The sequence below is a fragment of the Chelonoidis abingdonii genome, chromosome 18 (genome assembly GCF_003597395.2).
Source record: "Chelonoidis abingdonii isolate Lonesome George chromosome 18, CheloAbing_2.0, whole genome shotgun sequence".
In the NCBI taxonomy this organism is placed as follows: domain Eukaryota; kingdom Metazoa; phylum Chordata; order Testudines; family Testudinidae; genus Chelonoidis; species Chelonoidis abingdonii.
The window spans coordinates 13135803-13150837 of NC_133786.1; positions in this window are offsets into that span (position 1 = coordinate 13135803).

Sequence of the window (15035 nt, forward strand, 5' to 3'; positions counted from 1 at the left end):
CAAACTACATACATGTAAATACAAAAACAATATAAAAACCTATATTGTCTTATACCTGTACTTACAATTGGGAAACAGAAGATTAGAAAGCCTGAAGATAGAGAGATCCTCTCTCCGAGCCGAGAGAGCAATAGAACAGAACAAAGAACACACACCCAAAAACTTCCCTCCCTGAGCTTTGAAAAATCTGGTTTCCTGATTGGTCCTCTGGTCAGGTGTTTGGTTCCCTTTGTTAACCCTTTACAAGTGAAAGAAACATTAACCCTTAGCTATCTATTTATGACAGCTCCAAAGCTGACTTCACTGGTTAGTCCAGCAGGCACTGCTGGCAATGAAGGATGCCTGTCAAAATAATGCACATGTGCATAACCAAGGCACATGGCAGAACCCTGCTGCAGATGATGCCCTAGAGCAGCCTGTGGACTGAGGACAAGAGCGGGAGACAGGGCACAGCTGTGACTGAAAAGCAGGACAGGGCAGGGTGACTGTGGGCAAAAGCTGGAGAGCCTGGAATACTGACTGCTATGGTTACCTTATGCTCCTTGGTTTGTCCATCTGCATCCACCTGTTGTCTTTTGGCTTATTCTTAGATTGTCAGCTCTTTGGGGCCCAGCGACCATCTCTGTGTTTGGTGTTTGTACAGCACCTAGCACAATGGGGTCCCAGGCCACGACTGAGCCTCCTAGGCATGACAATGATAACAATGACTGTAGTGGTGCTGGCACCCCGGGGCCTAGGAGAGGCAATGGGAGTTCAGTAGTGTGCTGGTGGGACACAGGCTGGTGACAGGAGATGTTATGCAGAGCGTGGAAAAGGGCCAGGGAATGGGCATTGCAAGCATCACTCTAGCTTTGCAGCCCACCCTAAAGGCCTGGATCGTCATGCTGGCATGATGTTCTCTCCTGCCCCTCCTCTGCAATGACTTCCAAGGTCACTTCCCGGAGCCATCAAGCACACAGAGCTCTGAAGTGATTTGACGTGACATGTCAATTGTCTTACACCAGGCCAAAGGCCGGCGGCTTGGATGAGCGTCCACCCCTGGTGGCATTGGGAGACTAGTGAGGAAAGGAGCATTTGAATCACAGCAGTGCCTGGGGTGACTCCATCCTAACAAATGCCAATGCAATCAAGTTAGAACGCTGCAGAGCCAGAGGGAGAGTGACCAGCAATGGACCTGTGCCCCCTCGGAGGCCAGAGAGTTTATTTAGAATGAAATATTTAATCATTCATTTAAAGCGGAGCTGCCTACTCGGGGACGAAACAGTTGACATGAAACCTGATCGCTCTGCTCATGTCCCCTTCAGCATCAGTGTGGCAGGCAAAGCCAAGACAAGTTTATTTTCAAACCTTCCTTGTTAATACAACTGTCCGCACCGAAGACTTGATTTTTTTCACCTGCATTTTTGCACTTGCATTTGAATGGCAGTGCATTTTACAGCTGGCTGCTGTCTAAAGACATCTGGCTGTATAATCAGCTCAGACCCTGCCATGGAGAGGATGGATGGATCTGTTGATTAAGGTATTGGACCGGGGCTCCGGAAATTGTATTAAATTCCCAGTTGTGCTACAAAGTCCCTGTGTAAACTTGGACAAATCACTTCATTTCTCCCTGCCTCTGTTCCCCATCTGTAATATGGGTATAATAGTCATTACTTAGTCTGTCTTCTCTATCTAGATTTTAAAGTCGTTGGACCAGGGGCCACCTGTTCCTGTCTTTGCACAGTGTCCTGTGCTCCATTAAGGCCGCTAAGCACTGCCACACTGCAAATAATACCTATCTACGCCAGAGATCAGCTGAGTCCATCAAAATGTACCTTGGCTGGAAAAGCCTCAAAAATACTGGGGTCAGACTCAAAGTCGAAGCTGAGACCATTTGGAAAACCAGGGCTTTGCATTCCTCTAGCATCTTTCACCTGAGTTATTCCCTCTCTCGTAGCGGGGAAGTGATAAGGCTTGCCCAAGATCACATTGATGCAGAGGCAGCTTCAGGCACAGGTCAACCATTCAACCCCTTGGGTTTCCAAGTGCTCTTATCTATGCACTCAAGACACCAGCCAGTTGCCATCCCTGATTCCCCATCCCTGGTGAGGGTTCAGCAGCCATTACATTCCCCAACTGCCTTGCCCTGCTTGGGAAACCATATTTTGGCTTCACTCTTTGGCTCCTTGTTCCAAAGAACACAGAGGCTCCAAAACAGGAAACAGACATTGACATAGCTGCCCGGAGGGAGAGGAGACACAGGTAGGCAGTGGGAGGAGATGATGAGAAGTAGTGGGACTTGATCATCGATGGAAGAACTGCTGGACATGTCCTTTCCCAGAAAGATCCATCAAGCCAAGGGCTAGGCCTGATTTACAGAGCTGCGAATGGAACCCTGGAGTCCTGATCCCCAGGGCTAACCACCAAGTGTGCTACCCATTCCATTTCGTTCAGCAGAAGTCCCGCACTGCAGTATGAGGGGATGAGAGGGACCAGCATTCCCCATCTTGCTCAGAGGGGAAGAAAAACATCTCAGCAGAAAGACTCCCCACACCCCAGGAGAAGCCAGCTGTCTTCTTCAGACCCAGTGAGTCAGAAACACCTCCTAGTGATTAACTTACAGTCTAGATACTAACAGATGCCTTATACAGGGAGCTGTGACATTGGGGTCTGCTTCCTGCTCCTGCCTCATTCAGCGGGGGGGAAGGGAGCTCTGTCTCCACTACTTGCCCTCATGAGGAGTATGAACACAAAGGGACAGTGGAACACTCCTAGCCCCTTCTAATCTATCTATCTCCATACATACTTGTCTATTGATCGATCACCTCCATACATACTCATCCATCTCTATCCCTCATCTCTGAAGGTAACATTATATCACGGGGATGGGCTAAATACCATTCCTTGAAACCGCCATCAAGAGTTCAACTCGTGCTGCTGAAACCGCTCCCTGGCACACTGTTCCCCGTCCTTGAAGGCCCTCGCTGTCAAACCATCTGTGATTAAGAGCTAATCCCCACACACATACACACACTCTTTCCGATCCCTGACTCCATGCTAAGATCCCGTTAGCCTAAGCTGCTGTTTTAACCAGCTGGGTCCGTCCTCCTATTGCCATGGCCTGGCTGCAGCCCCTCTCTAGTTAATGGGCTCTGTTTAGAGTGGAGTGAGTGCATCGCTGCAGACAGCTAACGTTGTGGAGCAAACAGATACCCTGGTAAAGACAAACATCTATGTTCCTCTCATCCCTGACGCCTTCCTCCAGGGCATTCCCTGTTATTAGCCATGCACAGATCTCTGCGCAGCCTCATAACTCGTCCTAAGGGAATGGGACAAGCAGCTTGATCTCATGGTCTTCTTGGTTTCTTCCCTCTCCCTCACCTCTTTTATTCCTGCTGGTGCTCTGAAGGCTGCAGAAATCTAAATCGGTTCTGATAACTTCCAGTCTCTGGCCCATGGGGGCCATTTCCCTCCTCCCTGAGACAATAGCATGTAGGAGCCGTTCTGCTCCAAGACGGGGAAGCAATACCGTGCCTGCACGTTCAGCCAGCCACCCGCCGATCCATCCATGAGTCCGTCGCTCCATCTACTGAGACGTGTCAGTCAGCTGCAGCATGATGCCCCAGCGGGCAGGAACAGAAAGGTGTGTGAGCGGGGCATGGGCTCCTAGCTTCCTAGGTAGGTCTGCTTTGATAAAGCACATTCCGCTTATAATGAAGCACAGATGGCAAGCTCTTTGGGGCAAAGATGGTCTCTTCCTCTCTTTTTGTACAGCGCCTAGCACAAGGGGCAGCCCGAAGATTCTTCTCTAGAGCACCTCCCTTTAGGCATGGGCAGGGGCACCTTCCTTTGTTCCTGGCACCTTCCTTCAGCTACAGGGTTTGTGACAGAGTCAGTCTGAAGGATGCTGTGTCTTTCCAGCTACACAAGTATCAAGGGAGTCCCGCTCTCCCCCAAATGGCAGTCCAAACAAAAAGAGCAAAGAGAGAAAACTCCTGCAAGCCCAAAGCAGTCTGGGAGCACCCGGCTTGCCAAACAGGCTAGTCATAGCTGAGTTAGGGCTGGGTTTCTCTAACCCCTTGTCAGCCTGAGGGGCCCAGGCTGTGTCCTGGGCTTTAAGAAAGGAAAACAATTTAAAGAAGGTTCCTTTATCCACAGCATCCAGGTGGCCAAGGGTCTTCAGCAGCCTTCCTAGGCTACATCTACAGTGTGTCGCAGTGCGAGCTACAGTGTTGTGAATTGCACAGCACAGCAAAGTGTTGCGATCGAATTGCCCCATGGGGACGCTGCTGGTGCACACTAAAAGGTCTCCCAAATAGGACTATGTTATCATGAACTAGGCACCTTTCTGTTTATGCCAGCCGCGCCCACTCGGGACAGTTAGAGCACAAGTCTTTGGCGTGCTCTGGAATTCACACCCCCGTCATCCGCACTGCGTCACAGTGTAGACAAGCCCCTGGTCAGCACTTCCTGCTGTGGGCATGTTAGGTCAGCTTCCCCCAGGTTTGATTCATCTCCTTGCAGGAGCTGCCATTCTCTAGGTACCAGCTGGAGTGGATCATGCCCAGGGGAGCTCATTAGCCCCTTCCTGGATGGGGTAGACGTTTGTCCCACCACAAAAACCTTGATCTCAGTTGGGGGCTTCTGGGCATGACCCTGACACAAATGAATCAACCAACCAAGTGATGATAATAATAGTTCAATATTATGGCTAGACAATAGAGCAGGGGTAGACAACCTATGGCACAGGTGCCGAAGGTAGCACACGAGCTGATTTTCAGTGGAACTCACACTGCTCGGGGCCTGGCCACCAGTCTAGGGGGCTCTGCATTTTAATTTAATTTTAAATGAAGCTTCTTAAACATTTTAAAAACCTTATTTACTTTACATACAACAATAGTTTAGTGATGTATTATAGACTTATAAAAAGAGACCTTCTAAAAAACATTAAAATGTATTACTGGCACGCAAAACCTTAAATCAGAGTGAATAACTGAAGACTCAGCACAGCACTTCTGAAAAGTTGCCGACCCCTGCTATAGAGAGTACTGTGGTATCTCTCATCAAGGGATTTTGTAAGGACTAGATGACTCAAAAGAATGGGGAGTGATGCAGAACTGTTCGCCTGTAATTATTACGATGATATATTATTTGTGTTGAAGAAGCACATACATCATGGAGCAGGACCCCATTGTGCTCGGCCCTGTACAAATGCAGAACTAAAAGACAGTCTCTGCTCCAAACAGCTGACAAGTGAACTAGGGAGGTCTTGTGGCAAAGGATCTAGATTAGGCCCAAGGAGTTCTGGGTTCATTTCCTTGCTCTACCACAGGTGCCCTGTGTGACCTTGGGCAAGCCACTGCTTCGCCCCATGCCTTAGTTTCCCTATCTGTAAACTGGAGATAACAATATTCTCCTAGCTTGCAGGGGTGTTGTGAAGATAAATTCTTTAATGTTTGTGAGATGCTATCAGACTCTGGTGATGAGGGCCATATCAACAGACAAACTGAATTCAGCCCAGGCTGCCAGTACGTGATGTATTATTAACAGAGACTGGATGTGTTAATTCTGGCAACACTCATGAGCTTTGTCATGCCAATAAAGTTACTGAAATGGAACTAGAAGTTGTTCTTGTCAGGCAGATGGCTTGAGAGCTGTTTGAAGTATGCTGGTTTCCCTATTACTGTTCTATTGCCATATTGTCTGGAAGCCCTAACTGAGCTCGGAGCCCCATTGTGCAAGGCACTGTACATATGCATAGCATAATGGTGTCACCAGATGGCGCTGTTGTACATAATCTTCCAAGTTCTTCTTAGTGTGCAAGAAAATGTTCAGTCTTGGGAAGGCATGCAGTGTTATTTTTAGTGTTGGTTATGCAAGGTAGAGGCAGTGGTCCTTAGGGAGGGAGCTGGGGAAGCAGCAGGAGAGTTTTCTCCTTGCCTTAGATTAGAGTCAGTTCTTGAGGCAGGGTTACTCCTTGAGAACTGGGCATTGGCATTGGGCTGTAATTCCTAGAAGGAAGGATTGTCCTGCGTGCTGTTTGAGCACCGCAGTTCCAGGGCTGATATATGTAAAGAAAACAAGTCACACTTAGAATATACCTTGATTCCTCCTCCTCTGGGAAGCTAACCTGCAAGGCCTCAGATATCTCCTACTGCTTGGCGATGCTAGTGTCAGAACAGGATACTTATGTTAGAGGAAAGAGCAGCAATAGTACAAGATACTCCCTGCCCCAAAGAGCTTGCAGTCTAGATAGACAAGGCAGACTCAGAGTGGGATAGGAAACAGGCACAGAGAGCTGAAGTGACTTTCCCAAGGTCACACAGCTGGGCAGTAGCAGAGTCAGGATCTGACTTCCATTCCAGTGTCCTTTCCATTAGACTTTGCTGCCTCCCAGCCCAATTTCTAGCAGAGAGCTGCCTGCACAATAAATCATCACCCCACATTTCGTGTCCTTGGTAGCAGTCTCAGCAGAGAGACAAAAGACGGGAAAGAAACAGAGACTAAACAACAGTCTTGTTACCTCCCTGACAGAGTTGAGACACACTTGGCCTCCAAGCAGCATGTGGAAGAAGCTTAAAGGGCCTCTGTCCAAATCGCATATAGAGATTAAAGAATCACTTCACTCATCACTGAAATGCAGCCGTTTCTGGGGTGGAAAGTGGCAACGGTTTAACAGCCCAGGGCAACGCTGCACAATGATGTAGAATAGAAAGGGTGGCAGAATCTTGTATCCTTTCAATGCTGGAGTGGGACGTTACTCGACTGCCTTTCCTGAGCACTAAAGCTTACAATCTTTATGTGTGTGGTTGCAAGGAAAGACATTTGCTTCTTCTTTATTGCCAGGCAGAACCTTGGTGTCTTCCGCCCACGTGAGGTGCAAGCAGAGATCCCTGATAACCTGATTCAGCATGCCCCGAGGAAAGAAATGAGATTGAACTTTGTATTTATTGATTATGGTTTCTCCAGACCTTTCCTATCATCGAACCCTCACTTTACACCCAATCCATTTATCGCATTTATTTTTTTCTTCAACCGAGCTGCCAGGAATCATTTTTCTCGGCTCATAAACACATTTCCATTTAGGAGAGGAAAGTAACCTTTGCTGCTGAATTACTTCATGCTCCCACCAGCGAGAGCTTCAGTTCCTCTGTCTGCACCAACTGGAGCCTTCCAAGGGCAGCCAGGGAACAGCGGTTTGTGGCAGCCTGGGGGCAAATGCTTCTCCACAAAATGATTCTGATGCCCCAGCTGACCTCAAAAGAATAATTCTCCAAAGGCAGATAATGATCAGTTCTTATCATTATGATAGCTCTGAATGATCCCATTGCGCTATAGATACATATAGGAAGAGACGGTCCGTGCCCCAGACAGCCTATAATCTTCTATATGAAGGGAGTCGTATTAGCCTAATTTTACCAATGGGGAACTGAGAAACAGAGGAAATAAGAGATGTGCCCAAGGTCAAACGTAGAATCTGTGGCAGAGCCGGGGATCTGTCGAGCCCAACCAGACCATCGCCATCCTGTATTTAACAAAGTGCTTTCGAGGTTTGTACACAGCAGAATTATTCCTATACAATCATGTCTGGTAAGATGATGATGATGGACATATTTAGGGCATGCTTGAAGGATGCCACCAACACCACTTCCATGGTCAGTGATAATATGGAGACCGCCTTGGAAGAGAAAAAGAGGGCAACCTAGAGAAACATTCCCTAGAGCAACAGAGAAAGCAGCCCATACCTGTCAACATGACACTGAAAAGCCTGAACAGACCAACAGAAGACCAAAATAAACAGATGGAGGCCCTATGCACCCAAGGGTGTGAGATGTTAAAGAAAGAAGAACTGTTTTAGGAGAGAAGCAGTAATGAAATATCAGAGTTAGGGTGAAACATCCAGGGGAATTTTGGGGTAGTGAGATGGTGATACTGCCCAACCTCATGTGCATCAGAGAATTGTGAGTTTCTGGGAAGGAAATGTTCTGGAAGAGTTCCCACAGCTGTCTGTGCCTCAAACACCTCCTGTTGGAAGCAAGTGCAACCGCCCAGGGGAAGGCAAGAAGTCTGATGAATTGGAGTCCAGACTCTTGGGTTCTCTTCTCGCACAAATCACTTAAACCTTGATTTTTCACAGGCACTGAGCTCCCTCCACTCCAGTTGACATCAAAGGGAGTTTTACCCATTCTGTACCTCTGTCAGATGGAGATCATAACACTTGCCTCCCTCAAGGGGTAGGGGGGTTGTGATGCTTAATCAGTGTGTGTCTGGCTGGTGAGTCTTGCCCACATGCTCAGGGTTTAGCTAATCACCGTATTTGGGGTTGGGAAGGAATTTTCCTCCAGGGCAGATTGGCAGAGGCCCTGGGGGTTTTTCGCCTTCCTCTGCAGCTTGGGGCACAGGTCACTTGCTGGAGGATTCTCTGCATCTTGAAGTCTTTAAACCACGATTTGAGGACTCCAGTAGCTCAGACATAGGTTAGGGGTTTGATACAGGTGTGGGTGGGTGAGATTCTGTGGCCTGCGTTGTGCAGGTCATCAGACCAAATGATCTTAATGGTCCCTTCTGATCTTAAAGTCTATGATTCTATAACACTTGCCTCCCTCGTGGGGGGGTTTGATGCTTAATCTGACTCATGCTCCTAAAGTGCTTTGATAGCCTCAGCTGAAAGATGCTGTAGATGTGCGATGTATTGATAGCCTCAACTTCTCTATCTCATCTAAACAGCCCTATTGGACCCCAGAAAGGCCCCTGTGTCCCCCTCTCCCGCAGCCTAGTGCAGTGCAGAAAGCTCTGAAAGCAGCCCAGTGACTGTGGATTCTTTGTCTTGTGTTTAGAGACAGTGATAAAATGTATTCATTACCCCATCTACAATGGGCTGGAAAGGAGGGAAAAGTGATTGTTTATTAGACGACGTGATACACCAATACCTTTTTGCTTCTACTGAAAAAAAACTCCAAGAAGGTAATTTGCCAGGAAGCTCCTGTCACCGTTGGAAAAGAGAAAAAGGAGGCTGCTTTTATTACCCACTTTATTTATGGAGGCATCATAACGACACAGACAAGTACATTAGTCGTGCAGCGACTTCGCTGCTGCCTGGGTAAAGACAAAGAAGCTATCAAATGGATGCATGTTTGCTAAATGCCGAACTCAATAGTCAACTGGAAAAAGCTTTTCATGTGTCTGAGTCCGGGAAGGGAAGCTGTATCATCGGGAGTGAATACAGATCTACGTATGCCTTTAACGTTAGTAGCATGGTTTCAGGAGAGATTCATGCAAGGGAGCTCACTGCGGAGAGGAATGGAGAGGTGTGGGTTATGGAACACCTGCCTCTATCTATTGATTCAGTAATATTGCTGCTGTCACTGGCTTTCAGAGAGCCCACAAGAGTAGCCCCACTGCAGAGAGGCAGGCTTCTATCCCCAGTTTACTGTTGAGGAATGAAGGGGTCTTGCCGAAGTCAGGCAGACTGCCTGTGGCAGACCTGAAAACTGAACCCAGATTTCCATGAGGCCATACTGCCTGTGGTGGTACGGAAGGGTTTGTTCTTGTGGTCTGCACAGGTTGGACTGATTCAGAAAGAATCTGTCAGACTAGGCTGAGAAGTCTGACCAGACACGCAACAGGGCCTTTGGCTCCAAACAGGAAACTCCAGGCTATGGGAGAGCTGAAATCAGGGGGCAGTAACCCCGAGGCCTGGCTTGCCTCCCCCTCTTGTATGGCGCTAGAGATGGGCCAAGGAGATGGAGTTCTGAGCTGGATCCAGAAGGCTGGCTGGGACTCAAGGTTCATGCTGCATCTGGGTGAGGGTATAGACTCCATCATTCTAGGTGACAACCAATCAAAGACCAGAACATACATCCTCTTCTGGGTTTGGATCAGCCTTGGAGGCATAACTATAGGGATGGGATGGGAATCTGAGGATCCCAGTCCCCTGAGTATGGCGTGCACCATAGGCATGTGACTTTTCAGTGCCACCTGTGCACAAGCAAACACCAAGTCACGAGACACTTGAATGAAGTGGACAGTGACCCTACCCTTATCATAGTCATCCTCAGCGTTGTCCATCTTCCTGTCCACATATAAATCACTGACATACAGTCCATGCCATAATCTGAGCAGAACCCAGTGGCTGTGTTCAGCTGGGGAAACAAACTCCCACATCCCTCTCTTGCACCCATCTGGGTCCCAGATGGAGATGGAAGGACAGTTCTGCACATCACCAACATGTTTTAGTGAATATGGGGCAGACATGAGGATAAACTTTAAGGCAGGACACGGTTTTCCTGCCTTCAGAAAGAAATCCTTCCTGTGTGCCCCTGGGCTACCTTGCCTCCAGCAGTGCCCAATGAGCTGATGCTACAGAGAAAGGCAGAACAATAATGAAGTGTGCCTGGCCAGTTGGATAAAGCAGCATATGGACAGAAAAAGGGAGGCAGTAATGTTCCTTCCTGACTCTACTGATGAGCAGCCAGGAGCCTGAAACATGAGATTTGACACTGACACATGAGACCACTACAATACGCCAGAGGGATTTTTCGGTAGGTGATATGATCGCTGGATCCAGCACTGTATCCGTTGGGTGTTGCCAGCCCTCTACAGCAAGTTATTGAAGAGATTTGAGCCATTTGTTATCCTTTAGGCAGCAGTTTGAGCTGGATGGACATTGCATCCTAGTAGCCCATGAGTATCTGATCATTGGGTGGTGGGGGGAAGGAGGGGATGAGGTCTATTAAAACCTCTGGGGCTTTAGCTAGGATGGACTCAGAACACCCCAAAGTATTATCATCCTTGGCACAAGGCTAGGGTGTTAATCTGCTATTATCTAGACCACAAGGGAGGGATCAGGTTCAGAAACCTAAGAAGAAAATGGAGGTTCATTTGGTTGTAATCGGTTTCTGTGAGTGTCTCCTGCCAAGAGAAAAGGGTAACAGGTTGTCCCTGCTTTGGTCACCTGATTAGCATCTCACTTCCCACAACAATCTGTTTGACACTTATTTATTCAAGCACAATAAGATCCAAGCTGTTGCCTCACACGTGCTCCATATGGCCTGACATTGTTCAGACATTTTGTTGGGGAGGAAAAGGAGAGATGTCTTCCAGCAGCTTGTGTGAAGCACGTGGCGTGACGACCTTCACTGGGGTCAGTGACGTGGAGGAGGAGGAGACATCAAGAGCAGAAAAGGAGCAGGGCGTGAGGGGAAGGGGGACCCTCATATTACAGATCAAAAAGTGTCCGATCCGGTTACTGATGGACAGACTCGGGGCTAGGATCAGTTCCTGCTGGGACTGCTCCATCCAGGTTGATGCAGTTACACCAGGGTCTGAGGGTTACTCAGAGATGGAGGAAATCACTGGGAATTTGTCCATGGCTGAGCCAGCCTGTTGTTCATCTGCCTTAGATGAGAGGGATGGCCTTGTGGGTAAGGCAACTGCACTGGGACACTCAATTCCCTGATGTTTGGGGCAGGGCATCTTTCCGTGCTTTGCCTGTACAACAGCAAGCCCAGTAGGGCATTGCTCTCGGATTGGGGTCCCACATGTTACAAATAATAATTTAATGGCTCTGTGCCTCCCTCCCTGCTCTGTAAATTCAGAAGAGTATTCCTTTCTTTGTTGGTTGTGTTTGTTTCAATTGTAAGCACTTGGGAGTAAGGGCTGTCCCTTCCTACAGTATCTATAATAATAGCATGCTGCGCTTTCTAGCCACAGATCTCAAAGCACTTTCCACAGGAGGGTGGTATCATTATTCCCATGGGAACTGATGCACAGAAGGGTGATGTGACTTGCCCAAGGTCACCCAGCAGGCCAGTGGCAAAGCTGGGACTTGAACTCAGCTTCCCTAAACCCCAGTCCAGGGCTCTATCCATCAGGCCTCACTGTCCTTCTTGTAGGTGTAGTGGGCACCAGGTGCAATGGAACCCCAATCTCTGTAAGGGTCTGTACTGGAATACAGAAGATAACAGCAAGCATACCCGCAGCAGACCCACAATCGCCCTATCTGGATATATCATTACCTGCAAAGCGATCGCTAACACAGCGCGAGCCCTTTCACGGAGGGTTGGAGCCATGCATCAAACAAAGATTGCGTTGGGAAAAAACTCCTACCAGGTACCATGTCACCCCAAGGGAATTAATGACTGTATGTGGTGGCATACATCCACCCAGACCCATAGGGCTGCTGCTGACTACAGCAAATATACAGCTACCGAACAGAGAAATACTGTTCGTACTGGAAAGAGTATTTCAGATAGCAGCAAGGCTGTAGCACAAGGACATTATTGTTCGGCGTATTATTATAACTCCTAGAGGCTGCAGCCAAGATCAGGGACTCATTTAGGGTTGCCACCGCGTCTGAGGTACAAAAAACAGGACATCTGGGATAATCCTGAGCCCATAAAACTGGCCAGGTGGCAGTGAGTACTGAGAGACTTCTCGGGACAGCTGCCTCAAAAAGGGGACGATCCTGGGAAAACCTGGATAGAGGGCACCACTAGTCCCATTGTGCCAGGTGCTATATACACATACCTGCCCTGCAACGCTTATAAGCTACACAGACAAGACAGACATCAAGACGGTGAAAGGGCATATTGACACGCCCATTTTAAAGATTAGGGAAACCAAGGTGCAGCATGATGAAGACACACCATCACCAAACGGGTGCACTGTAACACTTCTGCTTCACTGCCCAGCTTCGCGCCATGTGGCAACAGGCTCTCTGGAGAACATCTGCGACATCTTCCAGCTGCAGGCGTAAGCAACTGTCCCCAAGGTCTCCCCTGCCTGTGTCAATCCTGTGAGTATGCCTCAGGCCTGCTCTGCTCAGCCTCCCCAACAGCCCTGAAGAGAGGGGCACAGTCCCCAGGCAGACAATACACTGTGGGTGCATAATGGATCAGTGTCGGGCTGGTCTTATATGGCACAGCCATGTGTGGGTCTAGTACAAGCATGCTGGCTGCAGAGCCCTATGTTCACCTGCTCCTGGAATTCCCTCTAATGCCTTCCTCCATCTGCCCTGGGCTGTGTAACTTCATCCCATTCCCTTGCCAGCCCATAGAGAGTGTCACCTCCTGGTTTACACAGCTGCGCAGTGTGATGCAAACTTAACTTACAATAGCCTGTGATTTCTGTCCGCAGGCTCTGAACATGGGGGATAAGATCCACACACCAAGGCTTAAGGCAGGCTGGCCTGCCCTAGAAAGAGGTGGGTAAAGCAGGGTTGAAGGAGAATGAAGGAGAATGGTAAAAATGCACATGTTGCTGCGAGCCCCTGCAAAGCACTGCAGACCCATCTGTCTCTGACAGGAGCAGGTACGTTAGGCACTAAGGAGTTTTTTCCCTCCATTGATGGATAGTATTTCCAAAGGATTATTAACTGTGCTGGACCTTAACCCTTTTGGGTGATCTATGGACCAGGAACAGGTTCCAAGTATTTGGCACTCCAGCCATGGATTGTAAAAAAGAGAAAAAAATTGAAGCAGTCACTCAAATCTTCTCCATCTGTCAAGGCGCGCGTTCGTGTGCGTGTGCGCGTTTCTGCAATGGAATGATGGAGGAAGGCCAGCTGGCTGGCTCAACGCATCATTTCTCTTAGAAATGAAGACACTTCAATTTGTTTCCACAAGCTCCAACTGCTCAAAACAATTCAGAACAAGATGACCAGGTTTAGAAAACAAAAAAAGTCACAGAAAGAGAAGCAGAGGATTTTAAGATAGAAATGTCTAAGGGGAGGATGCAATACATTGGTTAGTCGGTACAGCTCTGACCCATCATTTGGTATGATCTGTACTTTGCAGGAAAGTGATCCCCATTTTCGGTAGGTGTTAAAGCCACAAATCAGCCAGTGGCCAGTTCCTTCCTTTGTATGCCAAGCAGCTGTTTTGTTTTCATCTCTGTGTTTTGAAGGCATAGCAAGAAATGACCAGGCCAGATTCTGACCTCAGGTACAACATGTTTCATTAGCAATAAATGATGTGGCAAGTAGGAAACAAAACGAAATGTGCATGTCAAGAATCCATCCTTACAATACCAAGGTTCTACTATTTGCCAAGCAGCAGTCAGCCCTGGATTGCATTCCCAAGCCCCTGATCCTTCACAAATCTAGATCTCTCCTGAAATCAGATCCAGTATTGCTAACTTCAAGTCATTCAAAAATCATGAATCAGGTCCCTCAAATGATGATATTCTCATAATAATAATAAAACAAGATTTATTTGCATGCTGGCTTTGAACCTTTAGGGTGCACTAGCTTCACATTTCCAGGCTTTCATCTGAAACCATGAGGGTTAGAAACTTCCAATTTTTTTTTATTTTAAAGGAAGCTGCAGTTTTCATATGTTCACTTGTCTGCAGGAGCTGAGGTTTGAAGAAGCACATCAAATATCACAACACTCACAACCAAATCATGAGAGCAAGCAACACCACTGACCTGCTTTCTCCTTCCAAGTTGGGTGTAAACCTTTCCTAATGCCACTGAAATCAGTGTAGTTACTCCAGATTAACAACATACCTATCTCATAGAACTGAAAGAGACCCTGAAAGGTCATTGAGTCCAGCCCCCTGCCTTCACTAGCAGGACCAAGTGCTGATTTTGCCCCAGATCCCTAGGTGGCCCCTTCAAAGACTGGGCTCATAACCCTGAGTTTAGCAGGCCAATGCTCAAACCACTGAGCTATCCCTCCCCCTTTCATCTTGACTCTGAGATAATTGAGATGAGAATTTGGCCCACATTCTCAAAGTCAACTGTAGTACCTCCTATCAACTATCTTCTGTGAACACAGAAACCCACTGGTGGCTGAGTGGTGCATATGCTGGGGCTACACCTGAAATAAAGCATAGCAGGAGCAGAACTCACTTCATTAGGGTGAGGGGCACAGAGTAGATTAAACGATTTGCCCAAGGTCACAAAGGAAGTCTGTGGCTAAGCCAGGAACTGAATGAAGTTCTCCTGAGTCCCAGGCTACTGCCGTGTCCAGGAATTATGTCTCAGGTGACTGGAGACCTAGTTACACCACTAAGTGGCCATCTATCTAGCAAGAATTGCACTGAACTCCTCA